We start from the raw sequence: 27,244 nt of genomic DNA on the forward strand, positions 1-27,244 counted from the left end.
GGGTATATGCATACACAAATTGTGCAATGCGCACCACCCGAAGAATGGACATATCCGGAACTAGGACTTGGGGGGGTGGGGAGGGCAAGGGCAGCATACGTAACCTAAACGTCTGTACCCCCATAATATGCTGAAATAAAGAAAAAAAAAGAAAAATATGTAGTAAAGTACTAATTTGTTTCCCTCTTGTTTATTAATTACAACTTATATTGTTTACAATCAGAATATAAAATAACCAGTGTTACCACACTAACGTGATAAAACTCAACCCCAAAGAAGGAATCTCTTGGTTTCATTTCTGCTATGCTCTGTGAGATAGTAAAACCACTCTAGTGACCCAATACTTTCTCTCCAGACTCCATTTTTAAACTATCTTTCTATAGGTTGTGGTTGAGGTACCTGATGGATCGTCTTATAGTTGGAAAAGTTATATTTACCAAACATTTGTAGTTTACTTATAGCTTTGTAAGCCTTGTGTGAAATGTTTCTGACAAGGCACATAAGGAAAAAAAGAAGTCTGCATAGGGAAAGTCATAAAGAAAAACTCCTTGCATTTGTATCAGTTTTCTTAGTTGTAATGAAGAAGAAAAGATACATACATCCCCTCTGTGTTTTTTTAAGAGAAATTGTTGATGGTTTGACGGTACGGAAGGGGCTATTCCCAGATACTTAGACTCAGTTATTGGCTGTTTCATGTAAGTTTTGCTGTTAGAGAAGATGAACCTGCCCCTGGGAATGGGAAGTGCTTCTCAGTTGTGACAGTTAGGTCAAGGGTTGGAAAAAAGAGTGAGAGGCTATCATAGAACTCATCTCATAGCTCACCCAAGGACTCCTAGAATTTAAGGCAGGGGGCTTCTCTCTCATTTTTTCCTTTTTGCTGTGACTTTTTCAGTCTCCCCTCCACCAAAAAAAAAAAAAAAAAAAGAAAAAAAGAGCTTAAAGTTAAGGTTATATGAAGCAGATTTTCATCTAAAATGGCCCTGGCACCATTTTTGATGAAAATTTAAGGAAAAGATTGAAAAAATTTACCCTTCGTAAGCAGTGAGAAGGAGCAGAAATGATGCCACATTGAGTCTTTAACTGTTTAAGTTCTCAATAATAACCAACATCATCTCCTCAGTAATTGTATCCCAGATGAATTTGTGTGAAGAAATTCAATTTTGAGAGTGTGGAAATAAAAATAATAACAATGTTTAAGCTTTATTGAAATGGTTTCCCAATTATGTACATTATTTTATCAAGAAACAGAATATCCAGAATTTTTCTAGGATATTTATACATAGGGGGATTTTTTGGACTTTCTTGCAAAAGTACCATTTAAAGGTTGACATAATTGATATTGACTTTCTCATTCTATTCAGCCCGAGTTTAAGGAATGACAATATCATGCAATCTATGAAACATAGATAATTTTCTTTCCACTATAATGGAATGATTTTCTTGAGTTCCAGAATCTAAATTTATACATTTTCAGGAAAATAGAAGCTCTTTCAATATTTCAATTACATGAAGCTTGTCATAAAATGAAATGTCCTTTTTTTATAAATGAGAAAACAATTCAAACATAAAAAATAATGAATCCCTTTTGAGACATTGCACATTTAATTTATTTTACTGATTTAAATAAATAGTGTAAATCCCAGTGATTCTGCCTGAAATCTTCCATTATAAACTAATAGCATAGAGCCCAGTCATTTTGCTTGGAAGCTTCCTTTAGAGACTCCTGTTGCTGAATCTCCTGACACTCTCTGTAATGTGATGGGGCTCAATCTTGACATAGGAAATCTTTTTCTTTTTCTTGCCCTAGCCAAATCCTGCCCATTCTTGTAAACACAAATGTCCCAGAACACTCCAGGCAGAAGTATGCATTCTCTAAATACATTATTTGTGGGAGGCTGAAATGATGTCCACTTCCCACCTCCAGATCCTATTTCCCAATATCTGTGAATATGGCACTTTATATGGTAAAAGAGAGTTTGAAAACATATTAAGTTATGGATCTTGAACTGAAGGGATTATTTTGGGTTATCTAGGTGGGCCCAATGTAATCAAGAGTTCTTATAAGAGGGAGGAAGGACGATCAGAGTTGCTGAGAAAGAAATTGTAAGGAAAGAGGCAGAGGTCAGAGAGGAGAGAAGATGGAGGCAAGGGCCATGGGCCAAGAAATGCAGGTGGCCTCTACAAAGTGGAAAAGGCAAAGGAACAGATTTTACCCTAGAGCTTCCAGAAGGAATGTAGTACTGTTGACATATTCGTTTTAGCCCAGTGAAACTGACTTTGAGCTCCTGACCACAAGAACTGTAAGATAAGTTTGTCTTGTTTTAAGCCTCTAAGTTATCTGTGATTTGTTACAGCATCAATAGAAAAGTACTGCATCATTATTCATCAATCTTTGTGGCTAAAAGCTTTCCCCTATAAGATTTATGACAACTTTTTATATATCCTTGAACTTCCAGTTTCTTGTCACAGCCATAGAAAATGCTGACACCTGACTTTTGTCCACCTCTTGCTCTCTCATCGTCCCAAAAGTTCCTTACCTTTTGTTTCACACTGGATTTTTGTCTCCAAGAACTACTACTTTACTTCTCTCTTACCTTACATCACTACACATCCTGAAACCCATGGTTGATCAACTGAATCTCTCTTAATTCCTTTGGATCCTTGTCCTTCTGCTACAACTATCTCGTAAGTCCTCAGGCTAAAACTAATCTCACTATCTCCATTTTCTACTCTTATATATGAGCTGTTGAGAATTGCTATAATAAAATTCCTCAAACATATAGACTGCTCAATACAAATTCATGGTCTCCATACTTAACCAGGTCCTTAAAGCTGGCCATGATTCATTTTATGTGGCCACAAACAGAACTGTCTCCCATTCCCATTAGTGGATGTTTTGAATCTTCACCACTCTTTTCAAGCCTTTACAAACACTTCATACTTCTCACTTGTAGCTGATGACCTTAACTTTCACCTTATAGATAAAATTAACGTGAGCAAATGTGAATTATCTCCATTCAGGGGCTGCCTATAGGGTACATAGAGCTCAGGGAAAATAGTTGTGTCTGGGGTCCCTATTTGTAGAAACAATTTGATTTTTTTTTTAAAAAAGGTATTATAAAATTAATGGACCCATGTGAATTATAGTGATCATTTATGAAGATTTGGAATAGTAGGTAGAGAAGAGGCTTCTGTGTATTTTATTGTCTAATCAGTGCATGAGAAGATTATTCATAGTATACAGCACCAGCTCTTCCTGCTCTTCCTGTTCAGGTTTAGAAACTGTGGGCTCATGTTTTTATTTTCGGATAAGTCATTTCTGCTTAATTCCATATCTCCTGCTGTTAGTAAAGGGTAGTAGTACTATTATTAATCACAATGTCCATATTAAAACTATAGAAGATTCCTGATATCACTTATCTAATGCTGGCTACATCGTTACTCAGGGTGCTACATCTTCTCCTGTGCCACCCATGAACATTAGCTTCCAGTGACTCTCTTGAAGATTGTAACTGTGCTTTGTTGATGAAGACCACAAATCCAAGTCTTACCATAATTAGTTTTCTGGTCATGTTGAAGGTACCGTTCAGAATCTTTTAATAGAAATATAGGACAAGACAGATTCAAAACCTGTCTTTCCTTGAACTTTTTAGGCCGTAATCAATGCATTTCAAAAATATGATCTCTTCCAGTGTTGACCACACCCCAGTCTTCCACACGTCACCACAAGTGGGGAGGATAAATGAAAGACTCTTGAATGATGCAAGTAGATCAGTTTGTTTTACACAAGGACTATCCATCTCTCTCTAAGTACAACTTAAGACCGGCTGAGAGGAGCACAATGTTATCACGTCAATGAGAGGGAAGAGAAGCATCGATTGGAAACACCCTTTGATTTTAAGGATCAATGGACATAAAATCCCTTAGAGGAGACAAGTGTAGCCATTTCCCAAGGATGCCTGAACATGGCACAGAGCCTGTAAGGAAGGTGGGTGACTTCTCTGAGTTCCATAAGTAGAAGGCACATAGGGTCAAGGATCTCTGCTGCCACTCCCACAGCCTTTGGTTGCTGATTGCTGAAGACTACAAGTGGAACTATAAGCAGGTTATGAATGGGTCCATGGTTTGAGCTTAAGTGCCGATGGTGGAACAACACCATCAATAGCCAGACCCTTGAACTTGTCCTGTATCTGATGCATTGTCACTAAAAATCACCGTGCCAGTGCTATTCTGGCAGCCCATTCTCACACAGTCCATAAAAGAAAATTACTATGCCCCAACAGCAAAACAATATGCTCACTAAGCCATCCTTCTGAAATTGGGACTAACTACAAGGTCCAGGAAAGCCCCATAGTCCACATAGGCATGATTTCCAAAGCTCTTATGGGCATTTGATAGACCCCATGCAAGTAGCAGAGCATCAGAGATTATCCTGAAGGGGAGAAATAGGGCCCAAGGTCCACATCCTGTCAGATGGCACTGCCATCTGCATTCCCAGGTATCCAGGGGGACTTAGACAGTTTTGAGGAAGCTACTTATGATAACTAGGAATAATGTGAAACTTGGACCAGACCTGGGGTGCCCTGCTGATAGCACTGCTGTCTCCGCTTAATTCCAAGTATTAGTGAAGGACTTGGGAAATTTGAGAAATGTATGCTAAAATTTGGGATCCGCAGGTACCCAGGTTAGTACTTTCCACTTGCCCATGTCGAAGGGTGATAATTCCTCCAAAGCCCATTTTCTCCTTTAAAAATTACTTATAACTTTCCATCCTTATTGCTACCCTATAAATATAAGGTGAGGTATCTATTTTCCCCTTCAAGATCAACAGCTCTACCTGTGCTCTCTGTATAATTTTCCCTCATCTACCTTGAAACTTCACTCCAATTATTCTCCTCCCTGGTATAATTTCTCCCATTCTCCTTCTGCTTTGCCTATAAACATGATCTAGTTCTCTCCCAGCCAAAAGCCTTTTTTGTTGTTGTTTTGTTTTGTTTTGAGACAGCATCTTACTCTGTCACCCAGGCTAGAGTGCAGTGGCATCATCATAGCTCACTGCAACCTCAAACTCCTGAGCTCAAGTGATCCCCCTACTTCAGCCTCCCAAGTAGTTGGGACTACAGGCACACACCACTACACCTGACTAATTTTTCTGCTTTTTGTAGAGACAGGTCTCACTCTTGCTTACGCTGAGCTTGTCTCCAACTAGTGACCTCAAGCGATCCTCCTGCCTCAGCCTCCAAGAGCTCTAGGATTACTGGCTTGAGCTCTCATGCCAGGGAACAAAAGTCTTTTGTTGATTCTCTTATTTCCTATTTCTCTTTCTTCTTCTACTCTCCATGAAAGAGAAGTCCATACTCACAGATTTCTCCTTAACTTTCCATTTTTTCTTCTAGTTGCTACAGTTTGGGTCTCCTCTACCTTAGCTACTCTGCCAAGGTATTAATGACCAATGTATCACTGAATCCAGTTATTTTACTTCTTCTGACATTATGATTGTGGCCTTTTCTGTTGCAATGTAAACTCTTGGTAGCAGTCTTCTTGAAACTCGCTTCTCCTTTAACCTTTGTCACCTACTTCTCTGACTGCTCTTTTTTTGTTTCTTCAAGGAATTCTTTCCCACTAATCCTTTCAGCCTCTGCATTTGCTACATCTGCTACTTGTATTAGTTTTCTACACCTGCCTAACAAATGACCACAAACTTAGCTTAAAACAACTCCTGTTTATTATTTCATAGTTTTGTAGATCAGAAGTGCAAGTATGGATGAGCTGGATCCTCTCAGATTCTCACAGCCTGAAATCTTGGACTTGGCAGGGCTGTGTTCTTGTTTTGGAGGATCTAAGGAAGCTCCTTCAGGTTGCAGCAGAATTCACTTACTGTGGTTGTAGGATGAAGGTCCCTGTTCCCTTGCTGGCTGTGAGCTGAGGCCACCTTCAGCTCCCAGAGATTGTCTGCATTCCTTAACATGTGGCCTCTTCTAGCTCAAGGCCAGCAACAGAGAACCTTCCTTCCATTGTATTCCTCTCAAACTTTAAATCTGTTATCAGGAAGAGATTACCTGATTATGTTATGTTCTACTTGGGTAATCTTTCTATTTTACAATAGCATTATTTACTAATATGAACATTTGTTCCAAACTTGAAAAACCCAAATGTTCTCCATAGTAGATTAAATAAATTACATGTTTTCATATTAATAGAATGGAATAATAAACATCAACAAAAGTGGTGTAATTATATAGCTAAAAGAAGCAACACAGATCAATGTCAAACACAGCTTAGTGAAAGGAAACTTCCACACAAAAATATACATATTGTATGATTCCTTTCACAAAAAGTTCAAAAATAGACAGAGGTAATCAATGGTGTTCAAGAAGTAAGAGGGGTAAGGATTGGGAGGGAGTAGAAGAGAGGCTTCTGGGGTGGCTGGTATGTTATATTCTTTAATCTGGTGGTGGCTACATCGCTAACATTGGGATAATTCATTGAGATGTTCCCGTGTGATTTATGCAGTTGTCTGCAGCTATTTCATTCTTCAAACAAGATTTTTAAGATTTTATACAGGTTATATCATTCCTTCTCTTTACCACCCTTGGCCTTTAAGACTTCCCACAATGTGGCCCCTGCTTTTCTGGACTTCTCTTTTTGATTCTTGTGCTCTGGCCATTATGGACAACATCATTTCCGTGAATCTACACAGATTTTTCCATTTCTCTGGTTTTGCTCATTTTTTTCTTCTTCCTTCAAATATCCTCCAAACTGCCTCTGTTTTTCAAGTATCCCAAGTATCACTTCCCATTCGAAATTTCCCTGATTCTTTTGTTTCAGCCTGATCTCTTCTTTCTCTGAAATTCTGTGACATTTTCTACTTTGATTGTTATATTCCATTTTTAACAATAGCAATTTCAGTATTTGCTTTGTCTTATCATCCAGTCAAACCCAAATTAAGGAATAAAGCGTGGAAAACTTGTGTATGAAATACAAAAATGTATGGCTTTGGAATTTAGACTTATTTTTGATGGACATTTATTATGGAAATTTTCAAGCAAACAACAAAGTGGAGAGAATAGTATAATAAATCTCCATGTACCCATCACCCAGCCACAACGATGGCCATAATTCTGGGCCAATTTCATTTTGATCTCCTTATTAACTGAGTGACCATAGTCAATTGAGATGGAAATTAAGCTATTGCCTGTAGGACAGATATAAAATATGTAGAAACAAGTGTACATTTGGACCTGGGCATGTTTATATATTCAATAACATCTTTTTAGTTGCTTACACTAATTTCCACTTAACATGTTTTTAACTTTAATATTATTATGTTAATAGTTTGTTTTCAACATTTACTGTTTTTCCTTATATATGAAAGCCCATACAGTTTGACCAGGTTTCATAATAGGATGAACAAATGACTTGGGGCTCTACTTTAGGATAATGTAATTTTCATCCTCCTTCTTTCTACCTCTCCCTTTCCTCAGACCTTCACTCTTTCCTTCCCTCTGACATGTTTTCTGGGCGTAAATTTTTAGATCACTCAACTCTGAGAAACAGAACACCAGGAAATTTCTGGATGTTAAAAGTAATGGGATTTCCTAACAATAAAGTGAGTTTCCCACTTCTGTCCCTTCAGATGATTTGTGTGTATATGTGTGTATGTGTGTGTATGTGTGTGTGTGTGTGTGTGTGTGTATGTGTACTTATCTACTGAACAGCTAGTACAAAATATATATTACAAAGTAAAAGAGAGACATGGGTTATTATGTACTAAGAAACTAATTTTAAAATGTCTATAAAAAGTTGATTTTGCTTTTTTAGTATTTTGCAAACCACTTCCACCGAAGATAAGCAAATTAAAATCCACATTACTTTAGCACTGAGGAGTTCAGAACATACCAGAATGGAAGAGAACATTGTGCCATTGAGAGGTCCTTTAAATAAGTTTTTAACATGTTTTTAAACATAAACATTTCAGAAGTGAGAATGCACTATGGAAAATATAAACAAGACTTTTGATAAATTAAAAATTTAGTCTCAATTTTCTGTCCAGGAAATAAAAATATTTTTTTCTCTATAAATAAAAAAATACATATCTAATAGACATCAGTCATCCTTTATTATACTAAAAAATGCACCAAGAAGCATTGTTCTCACTTTTCTTACAGTAAGAGCTTTTCTATTAAGATGATAACAACAACCACACCCCCACACAAACACAAACTATGTAACCAATACAGGTCAACAGCAAGTTATACAATAAGCTCCTCGGGGTAATAAATAGGTTTAATTTTAAGAGACTAGCTCCTTTTAGAATATTAGAATTGATCTTTTGGAATTTTGGTAGGGGCAGGGTAAAGGGAACAAAGTGATGAGTAAGTGCATACTAATTAATGTATTTTCCACAAATCTGAACGATGCCCAGCAGAATAGTGATCTTCAGAAGTGTTAAATGACAGTACATGCAAGTTGGTTTAGATCCTAGATCAGCACAGAAATATACAGGGGTAACTATATTCCTTGCTTGCGTTCCTGAGAGGCTTCATTCGTTAATATTCAGTTCACATAGAGAAGCCTGTCTCTTCAAAGGCTTTTCACACAACTTGCATTTTTTTTCTTCAAATTATTTTCATTTTCTGCTGAACCTTGCTGAGGAGGTTGACATTTCACGCTACCACCCAGTGACTCCTTCACACATTTTGTTTTGTCCACATTGGTTCAGCGACTTTGCCATTCCTACTAACACAGTCATTATTCTGGCTTGCGCTTACCTTGAACCATTAATGCCTGCCCCCTTCCATCTGCAGTATAGCAAAAACATTTGCCAAATCATTTTAACAACCAAATTGCAGATGTAAAGATAGAACACAAATATTCAGGCAATATTTGTTTCAGAGCAGCAGAGAGATTTAATGTTACATTGTTGCTAGGCAAAGGAAAGATAAGGAGGTAAGAACTAGATAATGTGCGGTAAAGCATTTTTAAAGAGCATTTCCGAAAACATTAGATATAATCATTTTGTATTTAGCACATCTTAGTTTCAGCTTATCATTTGTAATGTCCTGTTCCAATGTTTATTACTGAGGCTGCAAGTTAATTAAATGAAAATATAGCTCTTTGCAGTCTTTAGTGAAAAATAAAACCATCACTTTAAATGACATTTAAAAATCTTATATTTTAATATTACATTAAAAGGCATATACATGCTTTACCTATAGATTTATATTTAATATATAGTTTCTCCTCATTCATTTTATTATGAAGACAGGTTTTAATCCATTGTTTGTCCTTGACTCTTCAACAGTATAATTGCTATTTAAATGAACTTTACATTTTTTGAATCAGAAATTCATGATTTCTTTTAATTGTCATCCTCGCTTGTCTAATAAAGCAAGGACACTGTGTTTGCCTGCATTCTCAGTCTTACCCTTACCAGTATTCCTTCTCTTTCCCAGTATTAGCAAATTTTTAAAACACATTATGTTAGTAGTAGCTTACTATGTAGACCACCCATCATAACCATTATACTCCAAATCTGCTCGATTTTATGGCTTTATTAAATGTGCCCAGTAGAGTCAATCTATAGCATGATCGTTTTATTATAATAATGGCTATTGTTTAGTAAGTATGTGCTACATGTCTTCTCAAGTATTTATATCATTTGTACCAAACATTACCGTTAGCAGGCCCATAAATAAGTAATAATGGAAATACTTTTTATAAGACTTTAGAGAACATTTTTTTCAGAGCTTATTTCTTTCCAAAGAATAGCAAAATGCTGTCAGTTGCAAAATGAGAAAATTCAATCATCTACCACATCTTTTCTGAAAAGAATTACTTATCTAAAAAAATTCTCATGTATCTTGAGTTGTATTAGCTGTACCATTGGGTACCCATCCAGGAAGAAACACCACAGAGGTAGGGTGCTATTTAATACACAGTACTTTGCATGGAACTCATTGTCTAGAGGGAGTGACTATAATATATCTCTCCTTTGTTTTCTATGTAATTCCAGCCCTGAGTACACAGTAGAAGCTCAGTATAATTGAACAAATAAACATAAATCTTATTATCTTCATGTTAGTTAATAAGGGAATGGTTAATTTATTATCATTTATCATTTTTAATCAATTTGACAGGAGATAATGGCCCATTCAGGGCCATTTTATTTCATTAGTGCAGAATACAGCATTTTATCAGGCCTCCATCCCCCTATATTTTTAACAACTTGACTTATTCCCAAGTAAAATAAGTTAACATAATATTCTGTATTAACATAGCATTATATTTAACTAGTATTAATTGCTATTCAACAATGCAGTTAAATAAGGTACTAGTTGATAACACTATAATTAAGAGGACAGATTCACTTAATATTTTTTTCACTCCTTACCTTTTCCAAACAAAGGGAAATAAAACTTTTAGCTAAAAGAAGTTCTAGTAGTCTCATAATTCAAAGTAGAAGAGATACACCTTGTATTCAAATTAAGCATGGACAGCCTGTCATGCAAAAGGTGAAATTAGAAAGTTCAACAACATATAAAGTAGCCTCAGATTATTCATAATACAGTAATATAAGAATAGAAATTAGGCCATTCAAAAGGTAATAAAATTAACCTGGAAATATTCCAGCCTGTCTGTAAAGAGCAAATGATGATAAGAAAGAAGAAAAATGGATGGAAAATTGCCCAGTGAAAGAGGAATATGCAATTGAGACTCAAATTGTGTTTCCACACAGATTAATGTTGAATTAGATTTGCATTCTTTAGTGAACCTTTATCGCATGTTAGTATTTCTTCATTCTGAGTAATCGGTTTATATCGTTTTCAATATATTGGTTTATACTCTAATCCAAATAAAAAGTGCTGCTCATTATTGCAACTTTCCCAAGAGTTTATTATCCATGTATTTCAGATATGCTATGTAAATTTTGCTTCTTGCTTCATAGGAGTTTTCTGGTAAAGTGAAAGGCAAAGCATGAGTTCAGCTCCAGATAGGGGCCTGCCTGTTCTAAATGTATTGTATCAAATCCATGAAGTTGTGTTTTGTAATTCACTGGGCAAGAACTATGGTTTCAGCAATTAATGGAATATTTTTGCGAGTGCTTCTGGTTTATAGGACCAGCCCATGAGGAGAAAGGTAAATGAATAGAAACTATTAATACCACCTTCAGAAGACAATGAAAGTTAATGAAAATGGTGGGGGTGGGCAAGGGGCACTTTACGTTTCTAAAGTGGTATTTCCAAATGTTGTATGGCACATTTTCTTCTTGAATATACCTAATGTGAACCAAAATATTAAACTTTGTTTAGCCTGGAACTTGTCAAATTTACCTGGCCGCATAATGCTTCTTTTCATTATACACTTATTAATATATCTAGGACCTTGTGTTCCAAACACGTTTAGGGACGGTATACATTATTGTTCCTGGGAAGCAATGACAAAGAGAAGGATGGCCAGAATGGAAGTAGAGGAGAGAATCAGGCTGGCTGATGACTGCTGTCACATGCCATGGCATGAAACATAGCCCCTGAGGTTGTGAATAAGAACGATGGAACAGGGAGCTTCCGTCCAGGCAGAATAAGAAATAACTAGCTGTTTCGGCTACATATTAATATCTTGACTCTTGTTTATGCCCTGGATGTAGAAATTCAATGCCTGCCCAGGAGAGGTGTGGGAGCAAAGAAATGGAAACATGCTACAGAGATTAGTCTTTTATCAGGGTTTAGGAAGTGTACTTTATTGCTCTTATAACTGTATTAACTTTTACCCTTTATAAAAATGCCAAAAAACTTAGCACTAGGAGATCTGTCATTCAAACCACCTCCAAGCTAAGTAAGTATCTTACAATAATTTGCACTCTTGGGGGAGAGAACTTGTATGTGGAAAACAGAAGCTTCAGTATCAGGCTGATTAAGGTTCAAATTCTGGATCATGACACGCTACCTACATGATCTTGGGCAAGATACTTCATTTATTTAACATATTTCCTCCTTAAGTGTAAATAATGCTATTTACACTTAATGCTATACAATCTTTTGCCTATATTTTCTTGATGCCTCCAGCCAAAATAATAGAATATTTCATGCAGGCATTATGCTGAATGCTGAATGTTTTACACACATTCTCTCATTTAAATCTCAGTAATAACCCTAATAAGGTAAGTATTGTCATCTCTATTTTGCAGAGGAGAAAACTGATCCACAGAGAAATGTTCCACGGTTACATGGATATTAAATGGTGGAGGTGCGATTTTAGTCTAATTCTGATTATATCCTTGAGCACTATACTACTCTGCCTAGATATGCAATTGCAGAAGAGTGACGATGAAATGTAAATTACCTGTATGTCCTCGGGCTCTAATACTAGCATATTAACAGTTAAGCTGGATCCTCATAGCTCTAAGTCTCCAACTACTTATTCTGGAACTCCAGTCCCTACCAAAGAGCTAAGTACTCTTATCTTTTCCAGCTGTACATGGTGATTACCAGCTCTTCTTGGTCTCTATTTCTCAAAGGTAGGAGAATGGATCCTCCCCTGACTTACATAGTGGAGCATGAAGCATATTAAATACGGAGTTTAGTGATGTAAATTATTTAGCTTACTGATACTATTCTTTTCCTTCTCCTTGTCCCAATAAACCAGATCTATAATAGATACCTTTTCATATCTGCTGTCATTCTGAACTATACTATTATAACAATAGAAACTCCTCTCTAAGGGTTTGCTGTTGAATCCACCTCACCATAGAAACCATCCTTTTGATAGTTTCTCTCTTAAAGTCACTAAAATCTCATTTCTTTTACCATTTTCCCTCTGAGTTCTACAGAAATATTTCCATATTTCTGAACCCCAATTGTGGATGAAACAAAGATCAAAGATATCCCCAACTGGGAAAAGTTCTTTGTGGGCACTGCAAATCAAACTTTTCATATAGATATTTGTAGAGGCATATGTAAGGTAATATGCTCGATGTAACTAAATCTCAGTTCTTACCAAGCCAGGACTCTGATATACTAACATGTTAATAATTTGACAGTTGAATGCTGGAACGGGCTTATACTGGCTCAGGAATTTGTTAAATTTTCCAAAATTTTGCAAGCCAGTTGGTTGTTAAACCATTGATAGCTCGAAATCAGCCACAGTAGGAGTATATGTACTATGGAAATAAGGAAACACTACAAATCAGGGTTTTTCCCATGCACCCCATCTCACTTCAAGAGAACCAGTTAAACATTTCCCAGCACTCCACTGTTTCTCCACCTTGTTTTGTTGAGTGCTAACAAAAGTGGTGGGGCTGCGAGTCACTCAAGGCTTTTAGTAAAGAGGGAAGTTGAAGTAGGACAAATAAGGAAGAACTCATTTCTTTGTAAATCCAACTGAGGAATTTCTGAGGAGCTACAATTCTTTTAGCCAGTCTAGTCTGTCTTCCGATTCTTGTCATTACAAAGTAAGAATGTAGGTGAATGTTTTCTGGTTCACTTAACATGTCAGTTGGCAAAAAAATTCTGAAATTAAGAATACCATCTCATTTTTGCTACAATGATTTCAGTAGCTAAACCTTTAAAGGCTTGTTCCCTATGTAAAAATTAATAATTGCTGTTAGAGAAATTAAGAATCCAAGATGTCCTATTTTAGTTTGAATATAGTTTAGGTTTAGAGCGGGGCTTCATAACCCTGAATACATGTTAGAATCACCTTTGAGAGCACTCTATTGCCAGGAGCCCCTCCCCAGGTCAATTAATTTAGATTCTACAGGTAGGTTACTGGCTATTTTTTAATTAAATTCTCCAGGTGATTCTAATGGACACCCAGGATTGGAAGCCACTGTGTACAGGTTGGGACTTTAGAACCCTCCCACCTTATTGAAGGCAGTACATAATGCAAGATAGGACAAGGCCTGAAGGGTTGACATTTTTTTAGAAAATGGGGATGAACACAGACTTAGTGGTTTGAACTTGATTTTTGTTGTTTTTGGGTGTTTTTAATAATGTGCTCTTTATTGCCAGCACACTTTGAAGTTGTAGTAAAGACATTCATCTAAAAATACTGGGGAATGACTAGAAATTTTAGGGAATCCTTTGCAAACCAAATTTACTCATTGATTGCAGAAATAGATTCCAAGTGAAGATGGGGCAGTATGTCTCTGACAGTATGTCCTGGATATTTCTGTATCTCTGTGATATTCTTTCATTTAGAGATATTGCTGCACAGAGACCGAAATAGTCATGTCCAGATCTGCATTTTCCTTGTTGCAAAGGTTTTATTTGTAATTTTTCTTCTCTAGTTGTGTTGCAAAGATACCTATACACCTGCTAGCAGGAAGTATAAAGCAGGCCCTGAGGATGCCCTCTCTTTGCCCTAAGGAGTGGAGGAAAAAAATGATGGTGTTCCTACCCAAACATATTTAAATTTTTTTAAAACCCCAAACTTTAAGATAATTGTAAGAATATCCAAAGAAGTTCTGATTTTTTTTTCATGGTGCATTAACCACCTTTTAAAAACAAATATAAAGCTCTTTCAAAAATATTTTTTGGTGCCCCAATCTGATACATAGGCTGCCTATTAAGCTATTGAGTAATTCAGCACTAGATTCAAAATGATGTTTCTGTTTTTGCTGACTTCTTTCCTCAGAGATTTACTAACCATGAATTTCCAACTTTTGATATGATGCTACAGTGATTGAGATTACAGTCCGAAGATGATAATTTATCACATAAAAAATGATGGATTTTGAAAGGAAAAGAATGAAAAGTAAGAATAATATGAAAAGTCTGGTCCAGATGGCAAATAATAAGAGGCAGCTTTGCCAGTTAATCATATTTATTTTAAAAGCCATAGAAATGACTTCTATTTGCCTGGATGATAGTTTTTCCATCCCTTGACCTTTAGTCTGAAGGCATCTTTGTGGATTAGATGCATTTCCTATGGACAGCAGATACTAGGCTTGTGGATTTTTATCCACTCTGCCAGCCTGTATCTCTTCAGAGGACAGTTCAGGCCATTCACATTTATTAAGAGGATTGAGATTTGTGGTAGATTTCCATTCATGTTGTTGGGTGAAATCCTGTTGTTTTGTTTTGCTCCTTGAGCCATCATGAAGTCCGCGTTCTAGGCGTTAACTCTTGAATGATTTTACTTTGAAGAGTGTCTATTATGCTGTTCAGTGTGTTTTGGTATATGTTTGCAATGGAATATTACTCAATCATAAGAAACAACAGTGATCTAGCACCTCTTATACTTTCCTATATTAAACTTAAGCCCATTATCCAAAGTGAGGCACCACAAGAACAGAAGAACGGGCTCCACTTGTACTTGCCATCAAATTGGTACTAACTGATCAACACTAGGGTGATCACATGGCAGAAATACTCTCTAGGTATTAGGGGAATGGGGGGGTAAATCCACAACTAAAGGACACGGGGAGCGCTGTAGGGGGGGAAGGGCATGCCTTTAACCCGCACTTGGGTGAGGCAAAGACATAAAGTGTAACCATAATGTTTGTACCTTCACAATACCCTGGAATAAAAAAAAAAAAATAATAATAATAAGAAGAAGAAGACAAATACTGTAGGTTCCACTTAAATGAGGTATCCAAAGTAGCCAAATCCATAGAGACAGAAAGTAGACAACCTTCTTTCAAGACAAGCAAACCAATGAGGCTGGTTACCAGGATCTGGGAGGGAGGAGAAAAAAAGAGAGTTGTTGTTTAATGGGGATAACATTTCAGTTTTGCAAGGTGAAAAGTTCTGGAGATTGGTTGCACAACAATGTAAATATACTTAGCATTACTGAACTGTACACTTATAAATGATTATGGCTAACATAAATTTTATGTTATGTGATTTTTACCACAATAATAAAAACCAATAAAGATTTAAAAAAAAATAAAAGCCATAGAAATGTTTAAATTCATTTCTTTATGAAAGTATTCTATTTTTAAAACTTAATTATCTAAAAATCATTTATTTAAAATCTTACCAATCAAGTTGCAAGAGTAGGTTGAGCTTTTATATGAGGGGATTTCTCTAGAGTTGATCCTTGTTTCGATTTTATCCCCATATATGGGAAAATCACTTAGTTGGCAAAATAAATTCTCACAATAATACCTAATTATGAAAGAAAATATATTTTAGTGCAATTATTACATTCATTTCATACATACTAAAGGGATGAAAGTCAATTGAACTTTATAGATTCTAAAATTAAGGGGTTTCTCTTAAGAAATTGGAAAGTCACATTAACACATTGACTGCCACACTAGAAAAAAAAATTCTCCTTAGGGCCACGGTATTTTATTATGAAAATAGAATAAAAACTTCAAAACAAAACGATCCTTTATAATTTAATGAAAAATTTGTTATTTTTTATTGTTTTCTGTGAGTGAGTTATGTGCAACTTCAAAAATAGTTTTCACAGCTCCCAAGGTGAAGAGACATGTGAGTTACATATGCTTCACGAGGGCCCAGGCTCAAAACTAGCGTGAGTTAAATACAACTCACATGGCAGTTAATGTGTTAAAGTCAGTTCCACTGAAAGGGGTCAAGATCAATTTTTAGAAATATCATAAGTGTTTTTCTATGTCTTATATAAAGTGATTTTCAAAATTCCTCATAAAGAATATGAATAAACATAAGCAATATGTATTAAAAATGACATGACAATGTCACTAATATTTGCAGATTTCTTTTGGTCTCTATTACCAAAATCATCTTGAATAAGAATAATTATGACTCTTCCCTTATAAAGTTATTTAGGGAGACTGACAATCATGTGACAATTATATGTCTAAGGTTTCATTCTTCTAGAGGAACAAACGAATCTCACAGCCTAAGTAATGATGAAGAAGACTTCAAAATGTTGGAAAGTTGTGGCTCTGTTGTTTGCAAGAGAGCATAGGAACACACTTGTATTTTTGACTTAGCTAAGAATATGTCCTGGCAATTTGTTTTCTGAGACAGGATCTTGCTTTGTTACCAGGGCTACAGTGCAATGGCCTCATTATAGCTCACTGCAACCTCTAGCTCCTAGGCTCAAACGATCATCCTGCCTCAGCCTTCCCAGTAGCAGGGTGTACACCACAATGCTAAGCTAATTTTTCTATTTTTTGTAGAAATGAGATCTCTCTATGTTGCTCAGGCTGATCCCGAACTCCTCGCCTCAAGTGATCCTCCTACCTCAGCCTCCTAAAGTGATAGGATTACAGGTGTGAGCCACTGCACCCAGGCATGTCCCCACAATTTTTTAAGTAAATGTTTTAATCAAAATATAACACACACTGTGCAAACAAATCATAAGCATAGCTTGATGAAATTTTATGGAGTGGATGCACCTATGTAATCACTACCCAGATTACAATATAGAACGTTATCAGCATCCCAGAATTATCACTCATTGTCCCCCCAAAACAATTGCTTTTCTGACTTCTATCACCAGAGATTTGATTTACCTGTTTGGGGACTTTACATAAATGAAATCATGATGCCTGTAGTTGTTTGTGTTTACTTCTTTTGCTCAACATTTTGTCTGTGAGATGCAACCATGTTGAGGCATGTTGTAGTTCTTTTTTTGAATACTATATAGTATTCTATTGGAAGAATAGACTATAGACTTATCTATCCTTTCTACCATTTATAGACATTTGGGGTTATTTCCTGTTTTTTGCTGTAATGACTAATGCTGCTATGAATATTCGTGAACACAGCATTTGGTATATATACATACTTCTGTTGGGTATCTGCCTAGAAGAGAAATCCTGAGCCATAAGATAGGTATATGTTCAGCTTTTTAGATACTGACAAAATTTTTCTAAAGGAGTTATACTAAATTATACTCCCACCAACAGTGTGTGTGAATTTCAGTAAGGAAGTCAGGAGAAAACTTGCATAAGGATGACCAGTCAACCATATATTTTCCAAAGTAAATATAAAGTAGCGGACATAAGAATTGGGCTGGAAATGCAGATTTGAGAGATGGTGCTCCTATGGATGGGAGTTAGGAAAGAAAGAAGCCTGAAAATAGAACTTTAAGAATTGCCTAAATTTAGGGGGAAGTAGAAGAAGGACAGGGAAGATAGAAATGTCAGAGAGAGAAAAGAAAGTTCAATGTTAAAATGGACTGTCAAGTGGATTATACAGGTAAAAAGGAACAACTCTATTGTGATGTACAGCAAAGAGTTTAAAGTGAAAGAATTCTGATAAATTGCTACTATACTTGGAAATCAATGTGTCCTGGGTGACATTAAGAAAAACATTTGAGAAAGTAAAAGAGAGTAGAAGCCTATTTGTAATAAAATAGAGTGAGAAGGAGGGGAAGAGTTGGTGAACAGAGATAACTTCTTCAAACTATCAGTTCCAGAAAGACTGAGAGGCTGAAGAGGTGGAGAGAAGGCACTGGATAACTTAATCTAACGAAGTGGAAGGTGCATTAAGGGGAGTTACAGAAGACAGGCTTGTCAAGCTACAATGAGCAAATTCTGGAAAGACTTGATTGGCCAACCAATGTGTAATATTGTCCTTTGGCCAGAGGAGTCAGTGATGGGTAGGATGAAGGAAAAATATTCCCATCTGGAGAATTTAATAATGTCCTTCCTCCTGCTGTCAAGGATACTTTCATGAAAATTTTTGGAAGAACTAACGTATTTGAAATTCAGTGAAAAATGTAGATTGGTTAGTGAAGAGGCAAAAAACTGATTTAAATCTTCCCTAGCCTCCATTTTTAAATAGCCTAATTTCCTAGTACAGTGAGTCCTCACTTAACGTTGTTAGTAGGTTCTTAGAAACTGCAACTTTAAGCAAAGCAATGTATAATGAAACCAGTTTTACCATAGGCTAATTGATATAAACAAGGGTTAAGTTCCCACAGCAGATTTCTGGTCATAAAAACATCACCGAACTTTTAAATAACCAAAACACTTTTAATATTAAATATTGAAATGAAAGATTAACAAAAACAAGTAGGATAATCATTTACTCAATTATTCTAGTTCAAGGTCAAGGTTGGCTGGAGCTTATCCTGGCGGCTCAGAGTACAAGGCGGGAACCAGCCCTGGACAGGCACCATTCCATCACAGGGAGCACTCACACACACATCTCCCCCTCACTCAGACTGGGGCCATTTAGAGACACCAATGAACCTAACGTGCACAGCTTTGGGATGTAGGAGGAAACAGGGGTATCCATAGAAAACCCACGCAGATGTGGAGAGAATGTACAAACTCCAAACAGTGGCCCCAGCTAGGAATTGATTTTTTTCCATCACTATTACAACAACATTATTCAAGGATCTACTGTATTCTTCTTCACAATCTATTGTTTTATGGCAGAGTTTCTTAATAGCAGCACCACTGACAATTGTGGCCAGAAAATTTTTCTTGGTGGGGGGCGGGGGCTGTCCTGTACATTGTAGGATGTTTGGCAGCATTCCTGGCCTCTACCCACTAGATGCCAGTATCCCTTTTTTCCCCTCAGTCATGACAACTAAAAATGGTTCCAGATATTGCCAAATGTCCCCTGGGGCAAAATTGTTTTTCTTCCTCCCAATCCACTGGTATAGATCCTATTGACTAGTGAGATGATCATATGTTTTCTAAAGTGGGTATTAGGAAGAATAGATAATCAGCCCCAGACTATTGATAATCCTCTATGTGAAATATAAAAAGAAACTATTTTAAACAAAGAAAATGCGGAATTTTTGGTCATTAAATTGAATTTATTGCTTATTAGAGCAAGCTTTTCTTGTAAGGCACAGTCCCTCTGAAAAGAGAAGAATACTGAACTTACTATGTAGGGTTTAGGAAAGCATGGAGTACAACAACTGGAAGATTTTGGAAGCAGAAAGTATGTAAGAATCAGTTGACCCTCAGTGATGAAAGTATTTTTATTATCATTGACTATTCATTGACTGATGTTTTTTTCCAGATGTGGTTACTGAAATGAGTTGCATTGATAGATTAGGACTGATTTGTAACTGGTTCTGGTGGTTATGTATTGCTATAGCTAAAGAATAATTGGAAATTTCCAAGTAGGGTAGAAATGTTTTATTTTTAATGGTATTATGTCCTAAAGTTTATGAAAAAATTTCAAAGGACCGAGCAAATATATAATTTCACAATCTTTAGAGTTCTGAAGAAGTACATATGCAGACTGATGGCATAGTACCTCTCAAAGTTGCTCATGCTTTTTATTTTATTAGTAAGTGAACTTAGCAATTCTTACATTAATGGCATTATTAGCCTGTTCACTGGGTTACTCGTTATATAAAGATATTATTAAATTATACTACTTACAAAATAAGCAAGATCTGATTAATTGTCTAAATTGTATGTGAAACCCTTTCTCAATTCTAATTCAAGTCAGAGTTATGTGAGGCAAAGCAATTGAATGAAATGAATGATCTTTTTTTTCCTACTTCTTTGATGTTGACTATTTTATCTTATGACATGCGTAGTGTATTGAAATAATAAAATAGAAAGAATGTTTCTTGTTTCTCACTCCCCAACTTATCTTTGTTGGGCAACATCATATGTTAATGATAAGGAATATTTTCATTTTTTAGGGAGAGGGCTGCTAATGGTGTGGATGGAAGACAGTGGCCTGTCATAGTATCTCTTGAATAATAAGAGGAAATTAGACATAATTCTTAGCACAATTTTTTTTTCTCAGGCAAAAGTGATCAAGGGATCTTTTCTCAGGCTAGCATTTATCAAAATGAGATTCTTGAATCATCATGGGAACACGTTTGAAATGTAAATTCTCAGTTTGCCTGCTCCACGTCCCCTTACCCCCTGAGACTCCACATCCAGATGATTCTGATGCATGCTAATGTTTGAGAACTACTTCATCAGACTATAGGGAAGCCTATTCTATCTGTCATTTTTTAATCTCTTCTTTTCTAACAAATTTGTTAATCATTCAAACACTGGAAAATAAAATGAAATACTCAGAAAGCCCTTCTTTCTTCCCTATAAACTTGTCCTGTCTGCACTGTAATGCTTTGCTGCACACAGATAATTCTCCATTATTTGGATAGTGATTTATTTGAATTGTAAATTACTAGTCTAGCAGCAGCCAGTTTTTGCTAGCAGTTATGTTAGTACGGGATCACTAGCAGTGAAAATAAGACCTGTTCCGTTACTGTTGTTACTTTTCCTCTGTTATAAACCTGAGACACAGTCTTACCCGAGTTCAGCATAATTTGGTCCCCTTGGTTTTATTTCTCCCTGTTTGCCATCCTGGTTTTTATAATGTTACTGGTGAGGGGTGGGGATTTGGTTTAGATTATTTCATAACAATACTATACTTATTTCCAATTGCATATCTCTGTTCCTGTCCATATTTCCAGAAAGTACTTTATTCTCCTCATCACTCTGATTTCTCACCATCTGGGGCAGAAGCTTAGCATGTAGGTTCCCATCTCAATGTGGAAACCAAATCCAAGAAGGGTAATTAAAGCAAAGGCCCAAGCATGAGGACTAGCTAACTGGGTAAGGGAATATAGCCAGACAGCAACCTGGTAGGCAACAAGGACTAGGGCTCCCCTCTAGCAGATAACTAGCTACAAAGCAGCAAATCTCTTGTGAGCCCTGCTGGCTGGTAAGGATTAGGCATGGTTAGGATAGACTTAAGAGTGGGAGAGGCTGAGCCTACAGCTGAGGTATTAGTGACTCCAGTAGAGATGGACTAGGAAAGCCCTATTAAGATCAGATTTGGCCACAAGTTCTCCAAAACCTATTCCTTGGTCAGCCCAACTTTTATTATTTTTACTCTTTTCTAATCGAAGCATGTTACACCTCATAATTAAGAACTTACGTAGTAACCTGCTCTATCTTCTTAGAGTGTCATTGTATTAGTCAGCTTCAGGTATTAAAAAGCTTAAAATCTGCATTAGTCAGTTTAGGCTTCCATTAAAAAATCCCACAGACCTGGTAGCTCAAACAACAGAAATTTTTTCTCAGAATTTTGAGACTGGGAAGTCCACAATCAAGGTGCTGGCCTATTCGGTTCCATAGAGAGGGCTCTGTTCCTGGCTTACAGATAGCCACCTTCTTGCTGTGTCCTCATATAATAGAGAGAGAGAATGGAAGCAAGCTCCCTTGTATCTCTTCTTACATGGGCACCAATCCCGTTATGAGGGCTCCATCTTCATGGCCTCATGTAAACCTAATTACTCCCCAAAGGCTGACCTCCAAGTACCATCACATTGGAGATAGGGCTTCGATATGAATTTGTGTGTGTGTCTATGGGGGTGGGGGAGACACAATTTAGTTCATAGCAGTCATTTTGAGGAATTATGTACTTCTAAAAATCTACACTGAGCTTTTGTAATGCTAAGCACAGAGTAGGCAGTCAGTGAAATTTGCTGATTAATTGATATCCACATCCTATGTATAATAGATGGCCATAGATTTTTAAAACATTGGATAAAAGCCTTTCTATGAGTTTGAACTCATTGCCTCTTGAAGTTTCTGCTGTATTAAGCATTTGCTTATCTTATAATTCATAGTATTCAAGTTAGCCTTTGGAGGGGAAAAAGGAGCTAGAAACAGTAGCATCTCTGAAAGTAGCTTTGTTCAAAGGCCAGAGATTTCAGCACAACTACCGTTAGGATTTTCTTGCAAATCTGAAATTAAAATAGATACATTGAAAGTTGCTGACTTTTAATCTAAAATAATTTCTTCTTCGTATGCCTTATCCAATCAGGATCTAACACTATTTGTAGAAAAGTATTTAACAGCTAAAACAAGCCACTTAGAGAACATTTACTGAGCAAACCCTATGTGCCAGATTAACTCCACTATATTGATAACTAGCTGAAATTAACCTTTTTCAGAAAACCCAGGTAAAATCCCCATTTAATTAGGGGACAGGCAAGTGGGGGATTATTTTTGGACAAATGGACCAAACCATACCACATGGAAAGAAAAAAACAAAGGTCTGCAAAGAGACCTTCCTCTATACTCAGAGAAACATAAATTTCTCTTTCTACCTGGTTGTATTACACATTTAAGGAGAAAAACACAAACTCTCTCTGTGTGTATACACTTAGCTTGTCATGTAATGAAACTCTACTTTCCCTTTAAATATGAACTATGGATTCCTGAATAAAAATCATAAAAATCCTACCAGATTAATACAGAATTTCAGATTTTTCCCAAAGAGGCTTTGCCTGATTTATTTTTATCAGCATGAAAACCTCCTGAGAATATGGTGAGCTCTGCTTCCTCACGAACACACCACAGCCTCAAGTCTGGCAGCATTTTCAACATCTACCACCCACAGAGCTTGATTTTAAGTTGTTTTTCTCAGTACAACAAGACCAGTGATTTCTAACAGCAGCCACATCCAAGTTTCTTCTGGAATTGTCAGCTATGTATCTAAGTGTTATATGTTATTTTCCTGCTGTTTTTCTTCCTTTTTGTAAGCATTTTATTTTGAAATAAATTTAGATTTACAGAAGAGTTATAAAAATGATAGAGTTTTTTTTTTTGCTATATTCTTCACTTAGCTTCCTGTAATGTTAAAATTTTACATTACCATGGTATATTTATTAAAATTAAGAAATTATCACTCGCAAAATACTTGTAACTAAACTCTAGAATTTGTTTTTTTCCCAGTTTTTCCACTAACACCTTTTTATCTGCTCCAGGGCCAAATCTAGGATGCCATGTCACATTTAGTCATCGTGTCTCTTTAGTCTCCAATGTATGACAGTTTCTCAGTCTCTTTGTCTTTGATGACCTTGACACATCTTTATTTTAAACCTTTCCAAATGTACCTTTTTTATACATGCAAGATTAACCATTAGCTAAAATATCTTATTTATATATATTTAAAAATAATCTCCACTAGTTTTTCTATATTTAAAACAATCTTGAAAGAGAAAAGTAAAATAAATATTTATTGAATGAAAAAATAAAAGAACTACTGAAGCAGGACCTCATCTCTTGTTATAATTGCCTTTTAACTAGCTTTCCTGCTTATAGTATTACTATAATTCAATCCAATGGATTTACCTCAGTCATTCTTAAACATTCAGAATAATCTTTCTAACGTGTAAATTTATGATAATTGTTTTGAAGTTTCTGTAATCGTTTGCATAAAGTCCAGATTCTTTAGCATGCAACACAAGTGTGATCTGGGTCCCACCTGTCTCTCAGGAAGCATCCCCAGCTTTTCTTGACCCTATGTCAAATCCTCTGTGGTAGGCAGTTATACGTCTGCTGCCTTTGCTAGACGTCATATGAGTAAGCCTGGAGACGGTTGCAGCCCTGACTGCTGTTTGCAGCTTTGCGAGAGGCCCTGAGCCAGAGGACCCAGTTGAACCATGCCTAAATTTCAAACTCATAGAAATGGTAAGTTAAGTACTGATTATTTTAAGCTACTGAGTTTGGGGGTCATTTTTATAGGTAATACATGTTCTATTTAGCTGAACTAACTACTCAAAATATCCCACATTGGCTATAATTTCTCCTACTTTGGTGCCCAGGTTAGACAGCTATTTTGTGATTTAATCAATATCCTCTAAGCTCCTACCAAATGCCAGGCTATGTGCTAGGTGCTGGGACCAAGGACACTAAAATGTTTAAGGAACCACAACTAGGTAGAAAACACAATGATGTTGGTTACTAGTAATAATGTAATAAGTGCAATAGTTGAGGAATAAATATATTTTTGTGAACTGTGATTACATTTAACCTGAGAAGCAAAGGGGTACCAAGAAATTTTTGAGCTAGATTTTGAAGGTTAGTAGAGTTTCATCACATAGGATAATTAGTAAAATTTAAGCTGATATTTACAAGCATATACTTGACATCAGTAGGCACATGAAGACTTGGGTGTGGGAAAAGCACAAGATAAAGCACAGATGGGACTAGGCTCTGGGTAGGTAAGAGGCCCTAGCCCAGTGGCAATGGAACTTTGTTCCAGAGAGTACTATGAGAGAAGCGATTGGGTGGCAAAAGTGACCCCAATTGAGAAAATATAAGCTCTGACCCACGAAGAAGATGCCAGTTTGGTATTGGCCTAGATGGTCTGTACCATGGATCTCAGAGAGGGGTTTTATACAGCATGCATCAATAGTCTGTTATTCGGAGCCAAAGTGCATATTCTGGAGGATACATGTCATTGTAACCTGCCTATGAATTCTCCTATTAATACAGGATCATAAGTTCTCGAATGTCCCTCAGCATATTTCAGGGAATTGCAAAGGATGTTCTACCTCAATTCACAAATGAGTCTAATCAGTTGCCATGTGGCATCCATGTTTGGATCTAGTTCTCTTTTTCTATGCTACCCACTCCTTCCTTAGAGTGGGACCATCACTCATTCCTGCTGGGCCCTGCCAAGACTGCTGTGTAACACCTCTCCTGCTGAGCATCAAGAAGGTCTGTGCTGGGTGGGCTATTCCCATCGTCTCTGCCAGGTGGAGCTCAAGGTACTCAAGCTTCACAGTGTTCTACTGGAAATTCAAGGGGAGAGTCTGTGGCCATCTTTGTTATTATAACCATTATAGTCATGTTTCCTGTCTCACAGATATGTGCAGCCCTGATTAAAAATTAAAAGAAAAAAAGATATTTTAGTTTTTAAAAATAGCTTCACACCCTATTAAAACCCCATACTTCTCAGGGCTTAATCATGAGTCCAGTCAGGGGTAAGTAGAACAAGGGAAGAAGCTGGATCTGAAGATAAATTTTAGTAGTAAACATGATGCTCTGCTCAGATTTTCCTTCTCCTTACCACTAAGACTGCATTACTCCACTAAGTGTGTTGTGCCTGATCCTTTCTTTACTCAGGGACTCCTCTTGTGTACAGACTTCTAGTGGGTTGACCAAATATTCTCAGATATCCCTAGACTCCCCCTGGTTGAGAACAGTTTGATATTAAGCCAAGACCTCAGCTACATCATGCTTGTGTCTGAACAAGGGATGCCAGACTGGGAAGAATCTGTGAAGCCCAGGTAGGGACAGGGCCACAGAATGAGAAAGGGAAACTCATTGAATTCTGGATGGATTCTGCAGTCATGGGCCTGTCACCTTTGCTGCATATCATTTTACTCACGTTTTGAATGTACTTGTATGGATATAACCATTTAAAAGTGAGGGCTAAGCAAGGAACTAATATTGTTAAAATTTATTTTTTAAAATTTTTTACAAGAATCTGACAGAGATGTGTAGTATATTTGGACTACAGCAAGCAGGAGAATCAGGAGGAAATTATTGAAATAATTCAGGCTTGGAGTGATGAGCATATTTCCTGATTTTCTTGCCTGTTAGGAAACTCAGAGTTAAGTTTTTTGCTGACTTGTAGTAGCTGCCATTTATCCAGATTTAAAATACGATTATCTTTTATCTTCATTTTTCAAATCACATACTTGCTTCCTTTATCTTATTGGTCTTTAGATTTTGTTTTACTTGGTATTCCTTATAAGCTAACACATCTCACATTTTAGGAGTAGATTATAAGTAATGAAAATGCATGAATAAAAAAGGTTTATTGATGGCAATGGGAAAACTGATGATGAATGATATTTATTTGACATGAAGCTTTTCTAAAGAGCTGAGGACTTTACGAAGTACTGGGTTAAGAGATATCACTTAGTCTGTGTGTGGTGGTGGTATGATTGGGAAACAGAGAACAAGGTTATGATGACGTAGTAAGTTTTAAATTTCAATTGACAGGAAGCTGAGGGCTATGGTTCAAAAATTGTCATTGAACGCTAAGAATGTGCTGTGTCTCCACACCTACTTTGAAGATCAGTGATCAAAATTGGATAATGGCTTAAGTAATACAGGACTTAGTAAGGCTCTGCTTCCTTGCAGGCAGGACAGATGGAGGAGTACCAAGGGTGGTGTGACCAGAGTGCCCAAGCAATTCACACTGAGTGCACGTCCTCATCCTGATCACAGAGCGGTAACTCAATGGGGAACATAGTGAAGTGTGAAGTGTTAGAATTTTCTCATTAGTGAGGACTTTAGTGCTTCAGAGCTTAAAAACAAAACGGAACATAATGAAAGATTAGCACACAGAGAAAGGTATAATTATCAAGTCCTGGAGTGTATAGCACAAGGAATTGTAAATCTGAATGCCTATAGAGTCCAGGCAGATCATCTAAATGAGAGAAGTGGACAAGGTGTAACACAAAGAGGGCAGTGGGGACCATTTCAAACTGAAGAGCACTTGTTCCTCAAAGAGGGCAGCTTCTGCTCAACTCCAACTCATCATTGCATTTGAGAACATGAGCCCTA

Source organism: Propithecus coquereli, unplaced genomic scaffold, assembly GCF_000956105.1.
Source record: "Propithecus coquereli isolate 6110/MARCELLA unplaced genomic scaffold, Pcoq_1.0 Scaffold19, whole genome shotgun sequence".
Lineage (NCBI taxonomy): Eukaryota > Metazoa > Chordata > Mammalia > Primates > Indriidae > Propithecus > Propithecus coquereli.